Source organism: Hemicordylus capensis, chromosome 4 (assembly GCF_027244095.1).
Source record: "Hemicordylus capensis ecotype Gifberg chromosome 4, rHemCap1.1.pri, whole genome shotgun sequence".
In the NCBI taxonomy this organism is placed as follows: Eukaryota; Metazoa; Chordata; class Lepidosauria; order Squamata; family Cordylidae; genus Hemicordylus; species Hemicordylus capensis.
In genome coordinates this window covers 322,130,230-322,142,833 of record NC_069660.1, presented here as the reverse complement: position 1 = coordinate 322,142,833, position 12,604 = coordinate 322,130,230, and the positions used below count along the sequence as shown (strand labels likewise).

Below are 12,604 nucleotides of genomic sequence, written 5' to 3'. Positions count from 1 at the left end.
GCCCTCCCTGCTCCTCTAGCCCGAACCCGGTCCAGAGGCGGGGCCCGACACTGACCCCAGGGCTGCCCCAGAGATGGGAGCACAAGGGGTGGGGTGGGGTGGGGTGGGGGGTTCTACCGGCTGCCAAGCAGCAAGGTCAGGAGACGGAGACGGGGCTGGGCAGCAGACACAGCCGTGAAAGCGAGCCTCCAGATCGGAGCTCGAGGGTGAGGCTTCTAGCCTGCCACCCCCAAAAGGCCAGGGGGGCAGAAGCCCGGCAAGAGCTTGGCCTGGTCTGGGGGGAAGGGCCGGCCAGCTGCTGGGCAGGAGAGCGCCCGCCTCCCACCCCACAGCCAGGGCGCCACCCCACAGAGCCCGGGAAGCCACCCACCCACAGAAGTGCCACCCCTCGGCATCGCCCCACCTCTTCACAGGCCCCTCCTGCTGCCACCCACGCTTTCCTCTGACAGACATGCAAACCACCTAAGCCATGTCTCAAGGCAGGTCTGGGGGAGGAAGAGCCCCCTCTCCCCACCTCCTGGGCCCCCCTCCGACTTGCACCCCTCTTTTTCACGTTGCTTCTGCCTTTGCCAGTCCTGGGCTGGGGCACCCAAACCGCCGCCCCCCAGAGTCGACCTCTTTCAGAGACTTCCTGAGGCCTACTTGGGGTGCCTGCAGTGGGGGCAGAAGTGCGCGGCTGGGGGAGGAGTGGGGGGTCTGCTGGGAACGCGGTTTGTGCCTTGAGCTGAAAGCCTCTGTGTGTGTGTGTGTGTGTGAAAGGGGGGGGTGAGGATGTGGTGGGCACTGCTGGGTTGGGGGTGGGCTGGGAGCAAGCTGCTCCAACCCGGGGGGGAGGGGGCTGCCATTCCTGCCGGGACCCCCCCACCCCCGCGCCCAGGTGAAGCTGCTGCTGCTGCTGCTGCATGCAGGACAGCGGCCACCCAGGTCTTGTCCGGAAGGGGGCAGAGCTGTGGGGCAGAGCCCCTGCTTGGCGGGCTGGAGGTCAATCCCAGCCTCGGGCCCTGGCAGGCCAGGAGAGAGCCCTGAGCCTGGAGGCTTGGATCGCCACTGCCAGGCAGGGCAGACACAGTTCGGACCAAGGGCCGGACTCCCTCTAGGGCAGCTCCCGAGGTTCCCAGCCCCAGGTCTGTGAGGCCAGAGGGGTCAGGCTCCACCAGGGGCACCCGGGGTGGGAGTGGGGCTGCAGTCTGCCCCCCCAGGCAACCTCGGAATTTGGGGTGGGGGTGTTGGGGGTGGGGTGGGGTGTGGAACCCTAACCCTAGCCCTGCTCAGCTGTGCCAGAGCTGGTGTGGCTGTACAGAAGCAGAATGGAGAGGAGGCTTAGAGGTGATAGTGTCCACTGCCCTGGTAAGCTCCCTACTCCAGGTCTCCACCAGAGCATCGACAGAATTACTGGCAGAACCAACTCAAAAGTCTTCCAAGGCCTCTTGGAATCCTATAGGATCCAGTAGCTTTCTTGGGCAGACCATCCTAATAGGTCCTGCATCCCTGAGGTGGGTTGTGGCTATGAAACCAGCTTTAACCAGATGCTGGTCCATCCATGACAATGGAGACACTCTAGGAGTCTCCACCCATGGAACACCACCCTGATCTGAGCAAAAGACTAAATTGAGAGTGTTACCAGCAGTGTGTGTTGGCACTACGACCAATTGGGATAAGCCCACAGTTGTCATGGCTGCAATGAACGCCTGAGCTGCACTAGACAAACCAGCCCTGAAATGAACCAACACCAAACACACAACACCAACACCCAACACCAAAAGCCAAGGCGACCAACACCAACTCCACGACCAGCTCTGTCAGCTCAGTTGGGGACTCCACTGGTCAGCAGGGTGCTCAGTGCACCAACTGAATTCCCAATCTATCCTGAGTCCCCAGGCCAAGATACACACACTCAATATGACCCCTGCTAACTGGGCAAAGAGGCACCTTTTACCATGGTGATTCTCTTGATTTAGCAGGGGGAGAGTAACTGGCCCTATCCACCCCCAGCACAGGACCTCCAGTGACTGTTGCTGGTGTCTGTCTTATGTTTCTTTTTAGATTGTGAGCCCTTTGGGGACAGGGAGCCATCTTATTTATTTATTATTTCACTGTGTAAACCGCCCTGAGCCATTTTTGGAAGGGCGGTATAGAAATCAAATAAATAACAACAACAACTGGAAGTACTTTTTCACACAATGCATAATCAACTTGTGGAATTCTCTGCCACAAGATGTGGTGACAGCCAACAACATGGATGGCTTTAAGAGGGGTTTGGATAACTTTATGGTGGACAGGTCTATCAATGGGCTACTAGTCAGAGGGCTATAGACCACCTATATGGCTGGTCCAGTTACCCCTGCTAACTTGGCAAAGAGGCACCTTTTAACGTGGTGGTTCTCTTTATTTAGCAGGGGGAGAGTAACTGGCCCTATCCACCCCCAGCACAGGACCTCCATTGATTGTTGCTGGTGTCTATCTTATGTTTCTTTTTAGAATGTGAGCCCTTTGGGGTCAGAAATCCATCTTATTTATTTTATCATTTCTCTGTGTAAACCACGCTGAGCCATTTTTGGAAGGGCAGTATAGAAATCGAATTAATAATAATAATAATAATAATAATAATAATAATAATAAGGTAGTGAGGCACTACCTTGGCGTGGTTTGTTTCTTTGTTCGATTTCTATACCACGCTTCCAAAAAATGGCTCAGGGCGGTTTACACAGAGAAATAACAAACAGATAAGATGGATCCCTGTCCCCAAAGGGCTCACAATCTAAAAAGAAACACAAGACAGACACCAGCAACAGTCACTGGAGGTACTGTGCTGGGGGTGGATAGGGCCAGTTACTCTCCCCCTGCTAAATAAAGAGAATCACCACGTTTAAAATGTGCCTCTTTGCCAAGTTAGCAGGGTTGTGGGGCTTGTGTGCTCTGGGGAAGGTGAGAGCTATGCCAGAGGTCCAACCATACTGGATAGGTCTCACCAGAGGAGCCAGATGAAGAGTGCCTCTCCCATCAACAATATGGTGAGACGTAACTTTAATAAATCTATACCGGATCAGTCGTTGCCCGGGTCAACAAGGACCGCGCCAGGTGCTATAGTCCCTGGACATCTGGTGGCAAGTGGGCAACAGGACTCAGGATCTTCAGTTGAGCAACCAGGGCTGGAGACTGCAAGGTTACTGGAAGAAACGTCGCTTAACCGGAAAAAATATACGAAAAATCCCAACAAGGAAATAATGATCTGCTATTACAAGTCTAGTCCAACTAGAAGAGGTTATTTAAAAAGAATGAACCAAATTTGGAAAGAGAAGCATCCAGATTCAGAAATAACAGAACAAAGGCTAGCAGACCAGAGAAGATTCATAATAAGAAATAAAGTATTCACAGGAGTTGAGCTGGAAGAACTGCAAAGAGCAACACAGGCTCAAGATATGGAAGAAGAATTACCACCAATTGAAGAAGTTGCTCAGGCGCAGGTGGAGGAGGTGTTGGAAATAGAGGATGCCACTGTTACTGAACTGTTTCAAAATCAAAACTAGGAAACCTCCCCTTTGCCTTCACCTCAAAAACCTGAATGCCAACAGAAAAGCAACAAGAACTAAAGCAACAAATAACTGAGCACATGAACCAAACAACCACCAGGGTTCAACTTCCCGCTCTAAAAACAGTTGCCAAAAAACAACTCGCTCAGGCATTAAAAAATAATGTTGCACTTGCAGAAATAACAACCAATAATTTGCAAGAAACAAAGCAACTAATGTGCAGTGCAGCAACAATAACAACACAAGAGCTCGGATATAAGATCAGTGGACCTGTCAAAAAAGAAAATAGTACATCACCTAAATGACAAGAAGCTGAAGAATGAAAACACCAAACAGTATCTGATTCAAAAATACCACCTAGATTCAAGGAAAATTAGAGAAGTCCTGGAAATAATAAAGCAGCAAATAACAGCAGTGTCAAAAAATATTAGCCAATACGGAGCTAGAATTAAACAACACAGGCAGAATCTCCAATTCCAGTTGAATCAGAAACGTTTCTACCAAAGTATAGAAGGAGAAACTGCAAGAAGCATAGAAACACCAAACAAAGAAGAAACAGTGCAATTCTGGGGGAAATTATGGGACAATCCAATAGATTATAATTAAAAAGCAGGCTGGGTGAAAGAGGTCAAAAAATGTAACCAACAAATGCAAGATCTAATAATAACACCAGAATTAATAAGTGAAAGAGCAAAGAAAATTAAAAATTGGACTGCACTTGGCGATGATGAACTGCATGGCTTTTGGCTTAAACACCTAACAAGCCTTCATAAACAACTATCAAAACAGTTCAATCACATTTTGCAAGGAGGTGATCTTGAACAATGGCTAACAACTGGGGAAAATCATCTCATCATGAAAGACCCAGCAAAGGTGCAGTTCCAAGTAATTATAGACCGATAACCTGCCTGCCGCCAACCATGTTCAAATTATTAACCGGAATAGTAGCAGATGAAGTGATGCAACACTTATTAACTAACAAACAGCTTCCAGTTGAACAGAAAGGAAATTGTACGAACACCAGAGGCACAAAAGACAGGCTGCTGATTGACCAAATGATTTTAGAAAATTGCAAGAGAAGAAAAACAAATCTAAGTGTTGCATGGATTGACTACAAGAAAGCCTTCGATTCATTGCCTCACACATGGATACTAAAATGTTTAGAAACAACTGATGTCAGCAAAAACATTCAGATCTTTATTTAAAAAGCAATGAGCATGTGGAGTACACAGTTAACAATCAATGGTGAGACACTTGGACAGGTTAGCATTAGAAGAGGCATTTTCCAAGGGGACTCACTATCTCCTCTGTTATTTGTAATCGCCATGACTCCACTTTCACAAATACTAAACAAAACAGGCCTTGGATACCAAACATCTAAAACATCAAGTAAAATAAACCATCTGCTGTACATGGACGATCTGAAGTTGTACGAAAGTCCCAGTCAGAAATTGAATCACTGCGAAACACTGTCCGTATATTCAGTAGCGATATAGCAATGGAGTTTGGACTAGACAAGTGTGCTGCATTAATAATGAAGAGAGGGAAAATAACAAAAACAGAAGGAATAGAACTGCCCAATGGAAGCAACATTAAGAACCTGGAAGAGAAAGAACATTACAAATACTTGGGCATTCTCCAGGCTGATAACACTGCACACACTGAAGTTTAAAGGAAAATTGGAAATGAATACATCAGGAGAGTTAGAAAAATCCTCAAGTCCAAACTCAATGGCGGGAACACCATACAAGCCATAAACACCTGGGCTATACCTATTATCAGAAACAGTGCAGGAATAATAGACTGGAACCAGGCAGAGCTAAAGATGCTAGATCATAAGACCAGGAAAATAATAACCATCAATCATGCTCTGCACCCCCGCAGTGATGTAGATAGGCTATACCTCCCTCGCAGCTCAGGTGGAAGAGGAATGCTGCAAGTCCATCAAACAGTAGAGGAGGAGAAAAGAGGCCTTGAAGAATATATCAAGGACAGTGAAGAAGATGCACTTCAAATGGTCAATAATGAGAAACTATTCAACACCAATGAAACAAAGCAAGCCTACAAGAAAGAACAAGTCAAGAACTGAGCAGAAAAATGGAAAAACAAGCCACTGCATGGTCAATATTTGCACAATATAAGTGGAAAATCAGACATCACCAAGACCTGGCAATGGCTTAAGAATGGCAACCTGAAGAAAGAAACAGAGGGTTTAATACTGGCTGCACAAGAACAGGCACTAAGAACAAATGCAATAAGAGCCAAAGTCGAAAAATCAACAACAAACAGCAAGGGCTGCCTTGGTAAAGAAGCAGATGAAACAGTGGACCACCTAATCAGTAAAAAGATCGCACAGACTGACTACAAACAAAGGCATGACAAGGTAGCAGGGATGATACACTTGAACATCTGCAAAAAATACAAGCTACCTGTAGTCAAAAATTGGTGGGACCATAAAATGGAAAAAGTGGTTGAAAATGAAAATTCAAAAATATTATGGGACTTCCGACTACAAACAGACAAACATCTGCCACACAATACACCAGATAGAACTGTAGTCGAGAAGAAAGAAAAACAAGTCAAAATAATCAACATAGCAATACCCGGAGATAGCAGAATAGAAGAAAAAGAAATAGAAAAAACAACAAAATACAAAGATCTACAAATTGAAATCGAAGGGCTGTTGCAGAAAAAGACCAAAATAATCCCAGTGGTCATTGGCGCCCTGGGTGCAGTTCCAAAAGACCTTGAAGAGCACCTCAACACCATCGGGGCCACAGAAATCACCATCAGCCAATTACAAAAAGCAACTTTACTGGAACAGCCTATATTCTGCGACGATATCTAATAACAAGAACAATATTGATAATAAAATTCAGCCATCCCAGGTCCTTGGGAAGGACTCGATGTCTGGATAAAACAAACCAGTCAATAACACCTGTCTGACTGTTTAAACAATAAATAATATGGTCCAGTTGTCTAGCAGGGATTCTGGTAAGGGAGAGAAGGGATCACAGCCGCTCCACCCCAGTCACCCACCTCCCCTAACCTGCCCCACCAAAGAGTACCCAGCAGGGAGAAGCTGAGCCTATACTGGGCCACTAGCCTCCCCCCAAAAGGTCTTAATTACACAAGCCAGGTTGGCTCCTTCATTCATGGTCATGAATGAAGCAGAAGAAGAATTACAAGGCCTGATGGTAGCAGTTAACTGGGGGAATAAACATTAACAAGCCCTATCAAAAGTGGGGGAATGGCTTTTTGATGGCATCCAGGTTGCAATCATCAGCACAGAATATTAAATTTCTAATAACTATGGAAATGGAGAACTGAAAGAGCCAATGAAAATCCAGGGCACAACAGGTAGAAACTAATCAAGGGCGTAAGAAGACAAAGGGGAGAAGTTTGGCTTTTTTGAAGCATAAAAGGTTAAGTCAGCAAGAAAACAGGGGGATTTTCTGATTGGCTGTCCTGCCAGCTCTTTGACCTTGGGGAGCAGTGCCAACTATCCACAGAGCCTTGCCTTGCTCCTTTGTAATTCCAAGTTGGTCCAGAATAAATCAGAAATAATCTATGATCCGATTATGGATGAAGGGGCTGATCTGGTATGTATCACAGAGACTTGGTTGGGGGAGGCTGGTGGCCAAGTCTGGTCCCAGCTTCTCTCTCCAGGGTACTTTGTTGAGGAGCAGGGGAGGGGATGTGGGCGGGGAGGAGGAGTGGCTGCGGTCTATGAGAACGACATCTCCCTTGCCAGGATCCCTCTCGAAGTGTCTGATCGTATTGCATGTGTACTGAAGGTTGGGGACCGACGACAGACTGGGACTTCTGTTGGTGCACTGATCACCCCGCTGACCAACACAGTCCCTAACTGAGGTGTCAGACTTGGTCTCAGGCTTGGTGTTGGAGTCTCCCAGGTGCTGGGGGACTTCACTTGGGGACCAATTTGTCTGAGGTGGCTCAGGAGCTCATAGCTGTCACTGCAACTATGGGCTTATCCCAAGCAGTCTTGGATGCAACAGATGTTGCTGGTTACACGCTCAATCTGGTCTTTGATCAGGATGGTTTTCCATGGGTGGGGACTCTTGTGATTTCCCCACTGTCATAGATGGACCACCACCTGGTTAAGGTTGGGCTCACAATCATTCCTCACCTTTGCAGGGGTGAGGGACCTATTAGGATGGTCCGCCCAAGAAGGTTATTGAATCCAATAGGACTCCAAGAGGTCTTGGAAGGATTTAGTGTTGGTTCTGCTGATGCCCTGGTGATTCTGTTGATGCCCTGGTGGAGAACTGGAACAGCAAACTCACCAGGGCAGTAGACATGAATACTCCTAAATGTCCTCTCCAACCCGCTTCGAAACTGGCCCCTTGGTATACCGAAGAACTACGGGGGCTGATGCGGGAAAGTAGACGACTGGAATGCAAGTGGAGGAAGACTCGACTTGAATCCGACAGATTGCAACATAGAACGCATTTGAAGACTTATGCTCAGGCATAGACCTATGCGCTGCATGTGGCACCGAAGTGATTCTTTTCTGCCCATATTGCATCCACAGGCTGACACCCAGTGGAGTTGTTTAGGGCTGTGAGAGGGCTAGTACATGCCCCTCCTCCCTTGAAACAGAATCTGGAACCATTAATTACCCACTGTGACATTTTAAATAAGTTTTGTAGATGAAATCTCTTGTAATCAGGCTGACTTGGACGCAGACCCAGCAATTATTGCAGAGTCTAATGTGAGCGTGTCCAGCAACAACTCTTATGTGGCTAGGCTGGATCAGTTTCACTTGGTGACTCCTGATGATGTGGATAAGCTGCTTGGAGCAATGCAGCCCACCACCTGCCCTCCTGACCCTTGCCCGACATGGCTTACACTATCTGGAAGGGGGGAGGTTGTAGAAGGCCTGGTAGAGATGATAAATGCTTCTCTGAGGGAGGGCAGGATGCCTCCTTGTCTGAAGGAGGCAATTATTAGACCTCTTCTGAAGAAGCCTGCCTTGAGTCCCTCAGAGCTGAGCAACTACAGGCCTGTCTCCAGCCTTCCGTGGCTGGGCAAGGTGATTGAGAGGGTGGTGGCCTCTCAGCTCCAGGCATTCTTGGAGGAAACTGGTTATCTTGACCCATTTCAGACTGGCTTTTGGGCGGGCTATGGGGTGAAGACTGCCTTGGTCAGCCTGATGGATGATCTCCAATGGGGAATTGACAGAGGAAGTGTGACTCTGTTGGTCCTTTTGGATCTCTCGGCGGCTTTCGATACTATCGACCATAGTATCCTTCTGGAGCATCTGAGCGGGTTGTGGGTGGGAGGCACTGTTCTGCAGTAGTTCTGCTCCTCCCTCTCAGGCAGATTCCAGATGGTGTTGCTTGGAGACTGTTCTTCAAAACATGAACTTTTAAATAGCAGCCCCATCTCCAATGCTGTATAACATCTACATGAAACCACTGGGAGTCATCCTTAGATTTGGTGCAGGGTGTTATCAGTATGCTCATGACACCCAAATCTATTTCTCCATGTCAACACCATCAGAAGGCTCCCTAAATGCCTGTCTGGAGGCAGTGATGGGCTGGATGAGAGATGATAAACTGAGATTGAATCCAGATAAGCCTGAGGTACTTATTATGTGGGGTCAGAACTTGGAAGACTATTTTGATCTGCCGGTTCTGGATGAGGTCAGACTTCCCCAGAAGGCACGCAGTCTGGGAATGCCTCTGGACCCACAACTCTCTCTGGTGTCTCCAGTTGAGACGGTGGCTAGAGGTGCTTTCTATCAGCTTTGGCTGATACACAAGCTGCATCCGTTTCTTGAGAAAAATGACCTCAGAACAGTGGTACATATGCCAAGCCTGACTACTGTAATACGCTCATTGTGGGGCTACCTTTGTACGAAGACCGGAAACTGCAGTTGGTCCAGAATGCAGTAGCCAGGTTGGTCTCTGGGCCATCTTTAAGAGACCATATTACTCCTGTGTTGAAAGAGCTACACTGGCTGCCGATATGTTTCCAGGCAAAACAAAAGGTGTTGGTTATATCCTATAAAGCCCTAAGTGGCTTAGGCCCTAGGTATTTAAGAGAACATCTTCTTCACTATGAGCCCCACTGCCCATTGAGATCATCCAGAGAGGTTCCAACTCATCTGGTGGCTACACAGGGATAGGTCTCTTCTGTTGCCGGTGTGAGACTCTGGAATGTGCTCCCTGCTGAAATAAGAGCTTCCCCATCTCTGTAAACTTCTATAGTCTCTAAAGACTTTATAGACACTTGTGGTTACCACAAGAGCTGATCTTGTGGTAGCAAGCATGAATTGTCTCCTTCACGAAGCAGGGTCCACCCTGGTTGCAATTGAATGGGAGACTACAGGTGAAACTCGGAAAATTAGAATATCGTGCAAAAGTCCATTAATTTCAGTAATGCAAATTAAAAGGTGAAACTGATATATGAGACAGACGCATTACATGCAAAGCGAGATAAGTCAAGCCTTAATTTGTTATAATTGTGATGATCATGGCGTACAGCTCATGAAAACCCCAAATCCACAATCCCAGAAAATTAGAATATTACATGGAACCAAGAAGACAAGGATTGTAGAATAGAACAATATCGGACCTCTGAAAAGTATAAGCATGCATATGTATTCAGTAGTTGGTTTGGGCCCCTTTTGCAGCAATTACTGCCTCAATGCGGCGTGGCATGGATGCTATCAGCCTGTGGCACTGATGAGGTATTATGGAAGACCAAGATGCTTCATTAGCGGCCTTCAGCAATTCTGCATTGGTTGGTCTCATGTCTCTCATCCTTCTCTTGGCAATGCCCCATAGATTCTCTATGGGGTCAGGCAAGTTTGCTGGCCAATCAAGCACAGTACACTGTATACTTTTCAGAGGTCCGATATTGTTCTGTTCTTCAATCCTTGTCTTCTTGGTTCCATGTAATATTCTAATTTTCTGAGATTGTGGATTTGGGGTTTTCATGAGCTGTACGCCATGATCATCACAATTATAACAAATTAAGGCTTGACTTATCTCGCTTTGCATGTAATGCGTCTGTCTCATATAACAGTTTCACCTTTTAATTTGCATTACTGAAATTAATGGACTTTTGCACGATATTCTAATTTTCCGAGTTTCACCTGTACATGTGTGAACAGTATGATATTCCCTTAGGGGATGGGGCCATTCTGGGAAGAGAACCTGCCTGCTTGCATGCAGAAGGTTCCCGGTTCCCTCCCTGGCAGCATCTCCAGATCGGGCTGAGAGAGACTCCTGCCTGCAACCTTGGAGAAGTCGCTGCCGGTCAGTGAAGACAATCCTGAGCTCGATGGGCCAAGGGTCCGACATGGTAGAAGGTAGTTTCCTCTGTAAATTGTTTTAAGTTTCTGCTTTAATCTGTTGTGTGTTGCTGTGAACCACCCAGAGATGCAAGTTTGGGGCAGTATACAAATATAATAAATAAGTAAAATAATTTTCCCCTTTGTATCCTTATATTACTTTCCCTTCTTACGCATTTCTCCTTTATTCCTTCTGCCCAAGATGCCTTCTCTCTCAGAACCTATTTTCTTTCTCTTCTTCACTACAATCATTCATTTATACAATTTATATTCTGATATACGCACCTATCCACTGAATAGCTAATTCTTTGTTTAGTTTGTTCTGATTCCTTTTGGAGAAGCCTGAAAACTCCTCAAGCTGCCAGAAGGGGGGATTCTATCTTTCACAACATTATTTTTAATAGCAGCTTAAAATGCAACACATTACGTAAGAACAGCCCTGCTGGACCAGCCCAAGGAAGCCCAACTAGTCCAGCATCCTGTTTCACACAGTGGCCCATCAGATGCCACTGGGAGCCCACAGGCAGGAGTTGAAAGGGGCACGCCCTCCCTCCTGCTGTTGCTGCTCCCCTGCCACTGGGACTCAGAGGCATCCTGCCTCCGAGGCTGGAGGTGGCCCACAGCCCTCCGACTAGTAGCCATTGATAGACCTCTCTATCTGTCTAAGCTCCTTTTAAAGCCATCCAAGCTGGTGGCCAACACCACATCCCATGGCAGAGAATTCCATAGATTAATTACGCTGTGTGTGGAAAAAGGACTTCCTCTTGTCGGCTGTAAATTTCCTAACCTTCAGTTTCATGGGATGACCCCTGGTTCTAGTGTTGGGAGAGAGGGAGAAGAATCTCTCTCTGTCCACTTTCTTCACTACATGCATAATTCTATGCACCGCAATCATGTCTCCCCATAGTTGCCTCTTTTCCAAACTAAAAAGTCCCAGGTGCTGCCTCATGAGGAAGGGGCTCCAGGCCCCTGATCATCTTGGCTGCCCTCTTCTGAATTTTTTCCAGTTCTACAATGTCCTTTTTAATACGGTGACCAGGATTGTATGCAGTACTCCAGATTTGTACGAGGGCATTATAATATTAGCATTTTTATTTTCAAACCCCTTCCAAATGAACCCTAGCATAAAATGTGCCTTTTTACACTGCTGCTGCACACTGAGTCAACACTTCCAATGAGCTGTCGACCATGAGCCCAAGGTCCCTCTCCTGGACAGTCACCGGCAGCTCAGACCCCATCAGCATATATGTGAAGTTGGGTTTTTTTGCCCCAATACGCAGCACTTTACACTTGCTTACATTGAACTGCATTTGCCATTTCGTCGCCCACTTCCCCAGTTTGGAGAGATCCTTTTGGAGCTCCTCACAATCTGCTGCGGATTTCAATGCCCTAAATAATTTAATATCATTTGCAAATTTGGCCACTTTGCTGCTTACCCCAACTACTAGATCATTTACGAACAAATTAAAGATCACTGGTCCCAGTAGAGATCCCTGGGGGACCCCACTTCTTACTTCCATCCATTGTGAGCACTGTCCATTTATTCCTACCCTGTTTCCCAGCAGGAATTGTCCCCTTTGCTAAGCAGGGTCTGCTCTAGTTTGCATTTGGATGACAGACTACATGTGTGAGCGTCTGTACTGGGACCGGTGCTTTTTAATTTATTCATAAATGATCTAGAAGCAGGAGTAAGCAGTGAGGTGGCCAAATTTGCAGATGATACCAAACTCTTTTGGGTAGTGAAATCCAA

The 12,604-nt window shown here is 46.9% G+C and overlaps 1 protein-coding gene across 14 annotated transcripts in view; it reads right to left on the bottom strand.

Moving 5' to 3' along the window:
- Nucleotides 1-12,604, bottom strand: part of SCRIB (scribble planar cell polarity protein) — a 111,083-nt gene that overhangs the window by 73,423 nt on the left and 25,056 nt on the right. The window lies entirely within an intron of this gene.